The sequence below is a fragment of the Lactuca saligna genome, chromosome 2 (assembly GCF_052625555.1).
Source record: "Lactuca saligna cultivar CGN05327 chromosome 2, ASM5262555v1, whole genome shotgun sequence".
In the NCBI taxonomy this organism is placed as follows: Eukaryota; Viridiplantae; Streptophyta; class Magnoliopsida; order Asterales; family Asteraceae; genus Lactuca; species Lactuca saligna.
Window position 1 is genome coordinate 51,473,876 of NC_136418.1, and position 4,097 is coordinate 51,477,972.

Consider the following 4,097-nt stretch of genomic DNA (forward strand, 5'->3'; position numbering starts at 1 on the left):
GAGTCACCTCCCTGTGGCCTGGCAGCGGCTACAGTTGCGGTAGCTGCAGCGGCTGCGGCCTCAATCAACGCGGCGTACCGCTCATCAAATCTCTCCATCAGTGTGGTCTTAATAGACCCAAACATCTCCGGAATCTCAGCCCGAATCGTTGCAGCCACCTCCTCATGAATCATCTGACGAAGATCCTCGTTAGTAACACTACTCGTACCAGGTCTGTGGCGTGGTCCAACCATGATGTCTCTGAAATACAACATAAAAATATCAGAGACTCTATCAAGCATAATCACACTCGATAACACAGCCCTACTCAGTCTCCGATACCCAGGGATTCTTACTTGGGTTGCCCACTGATCCGGTGTCTTCAGTAGTATGGGCCCAATACTACCAACTACACCGCATCAGCATTCACCCCAAGTCCTCCTCCCGAAACCCCGGATCCTGAGTACTCTACTCTTGCCATGCACTAGCTACCCAGTCGCTCTCAAAGCACCTCATAGAAGCAGGTTTCCCTAGACTAAGGCATCACAAATCAGGCCACTCTAGTCCTAATATGAATACCTAGTCTACTAGCATGCGTATCATATCATATCATATCTCATAACTCATATTGTAAGAGTATATTGGGGATTTTACCGTTCGGGCGTTGGCTGACCGTACACACTTCTTCTGCTTTGGTTGTTTCAAAAATCACTTATCAAATTTTATTGATTTATTAATTAAAATTTTCTCAAAATCCCCGGTTTTAGTTAAGTTACGCCCGAAGGTGTACCCGAATCCCTCAAACCAAGGCTCTGATACCAACTTGTAACAATGTAAATTTTAAAACCAATTTTTCATTTTTGCAAACATCAAAAACATCGATTAATATTCCAAATTCAAATGTAAACAATATTGTCACAACCAAATACATCACAAAGATCATAAAAATAGTTTTCCCCGATAATGTGTACGATCACGCTGGCGCCTTCCCACGGTCCTCACTAGTACCTGAAACACATAACACAACAATTGTAAGAATAATTGCTTAGTGAGTTCCCAAAAATAAAACCTACGCATATACGCCTTTCCAGGCCCTTACCTTCCGGTCGATGTGTCTCAGGGGACTTCCATCCCAAGTGGGTAAACCTTCCGGTCCTACCCACGTCAACCTTAAGGTCCATATTACAACGCCTTCCGGCCGATAACATATTCGCCTTCCAGCCCATAACATAATGCCTTCCGGCCCATATCAAGCATATCATACATGGCACATACAACGATTAACTTATCACACATAATGCATATATCTCATATCATATTCGACCTTCCGATCACACAGTCAAACCCTTCCGGGTACAGTATAGTGAGAAGACTCACCTCGTGGAAAGCCTAAGATCTCGTGTCCTCGCTATCACCAAATCCAACGACGGCTCAACCTCGCCTAAGCCTAAAAATATCATTTAATACACAAAGACTTCCACTACTAAAACTTTACCCCTTATCATCCTTCCTGAAAGGGTAAAGACCATTTTACCCTTCCTTGACCTAAAGTCCTCATGTTGACCAAAACCCTAAAAGTTAACAAAAGTCAACCATGAGAGTACGTGGGGCGTACTGCTAGATGTACGCGGGGCGTACATCGCCAACTCCCCTTAGATCGGGGTCTCCACCCAGTACGCAGCGCGTACTCGAAGTTACGCCCTGCGTAACCACCAGAATCAGCCACCCTCCATTTCTGGTCTTAATCGGTTAAGTCATTATTCCAACTTCCAGATCCGACTCCTTTAGTGTGTCTAAACCCATAAAGTCGAGACCTTTAAGCCTTGGCATGGCTGTAAAGGCTCCAACATCACATAACAACCTTTTATTCAAACTTAAGGACCTAGATCCCATGCATGGTGCAATACCCACGTCCAAGATGCCATTTTTATGAGTCTACAACTCCAATAGATCAGAAACATGAAGCATTTAAGCTTATGGAGGCCATTTGCACAAAAGTCTCCACCTTTGGGACTTAAACCCTAGAAAATGACATCTAAAGCATACAACAAGAACCAAGTGTCAAGATCCGAACTTTTTACCTGAAATTGAAGCTTTAACCCTTGCAAGGCTCAGATCTACACTTGAGCACCACTTCTAGCCTCTCCAACAAGCTCTTCTTCTCCTTTGCAACCTTAAAATGGAACTACCAAGCTTAGAATGCACACACAAAGGCTTAAGGACGATGGAACACACTATTTAGGGTTTCACTCTGAGGGGTGGTGGCTGAGAAGTCCATCCACACATTCCTTTTATAGCCTCAACAAAGGAAATTAGGGTTTGGGTCTGAATGAATTACATCGGGCGTAACCTTGGGTACGCCCCACGTACCTGAGGGGGAACGCGTCTAAATGAGGCTCGCGAGTACGCGCAACGTACACCTTGTACGCCCAGCGTACTCGCCTACCATGAAAACCCTAAATCATTAACTTAATCAAGATGCAAGGCCAACAGAAGAATACCTGGATTTCGGGCTGTTACATAATTATGTCATCGATGAATACTATCACAATTTATCTAAATAAGGTCGGAATACACAGTTCATTAGGTCTATGAACACCGCTTGGGCATTAGTCAACTCGAAGGGCATCACCACGAACTCATAGTGACCATAGTAAGTTTTAATTGTCGTTCTATGGATATCTTCCTCCAATACTCGCAACTGATGGTACCCGAACCTTAGATCAATTTTTGAGAAGTAGTTTAATCCTTGCAGTTGGTCAGAAAGGTTGTCGATTTCGGGTAGGGGATATATGTTTTTGATGGTGAGTTTATTCAACTCCCGATAGTCAATGCACATACATAATGATTTGTATTTCTTCTTTACGAACAAAACTGGTGCTCCCCAAGGTGAGAAGCTTGGTCTGATGAATCCTTTACGTACTAGTTCGTTTAGCTGACTGGATAATTCCTGCATTTCGGTTGGGGCCAATCGATATGGTCATTTGGCTATGGGGGTGGCTCCAGGAATCAAGTTGATTCTTAATTCAACTTTTCACATGGGTGGTACTCCGATAAGGTCTTCTAGGAATACATCGGGAAATTTACAGACCTGTGGAATACCCTTGATGTCCTTTACTTCTCTCTTCTCGTGAACAACGTGAGCTAGGAACGTGTGGTACTTCTTGTGTAGGTATTTTCGAGCCATGATGCAAGAGATGATTTGGAGGTTTGTGTCGTATTTGTCACCATAGTTTACAAGGGTTCCATTACTATGGGGGTTAAGGCGAATGACCTTTTCGTAACACATGATATCGGAATGGTGAGGACTTAACCAATACATGCCAATGATAACGTCAAAGCTCCTTATTGTAACCAACATTAGCTCGAGTTGGAAGGAATGGTTGTTTAGAGTTAAAGTGTATCCTATGTTTTTGTTGTTTGTTGTTTTAGTCTTCCCGTTAGCCATTTCTATGATAAATATTTCATTAAGTGTTTGAAGTTTTTGTTTGAGGAAGTGTTCAAACTTATGACTCACGAAACTCCTTTCCGCACCGTTATCGAAGAGAATGCATGCATATGTGTTATTGAGGAGAAATGTATCGGTAACCACCGTGGGGTCTTTCATCGCCTCCTCGTGTCCCATTTTTATGACTCTCCCTATTCCTCTAGCATTTATGTTATTGGCTTTTGGGCACTCTCTCTTGAAACGCCCCATTTCCCTGCATCCGTAGCATGCTTGGCTTACCCCTAAATTTATGGTATGGTGGCCTATTGAGCTGGCACCCTATAGAAATGGGTAATATGCCCTTTTTTGTTACAACTATTGCAATGCATTTCCTGAAAAGCTCCATTGTGGTGGAAGTTGCACTTGCTTCATTTGGGTAGGCTCCCAGCATATGGTTTCGTCGGTATTGGGGCGGCAGGGACAGTGGTGGCATGGACTACCACCGTTTATTATCTCTTTGCGAGCTCTTGCATTGGTTGGACCTTCTTCTTGTTCTGTAATTTCCTTTTGTTGTCTCCCCCTTTTGCTTTGTTCGGGGTGGGTGTCATAGTGCCATGGTGGACTCCATGATCAACGAGCCTTTGTGCCAAGCGTTTGGCACTGTCAAATGTGGATGGGTTTGTAGCTATCA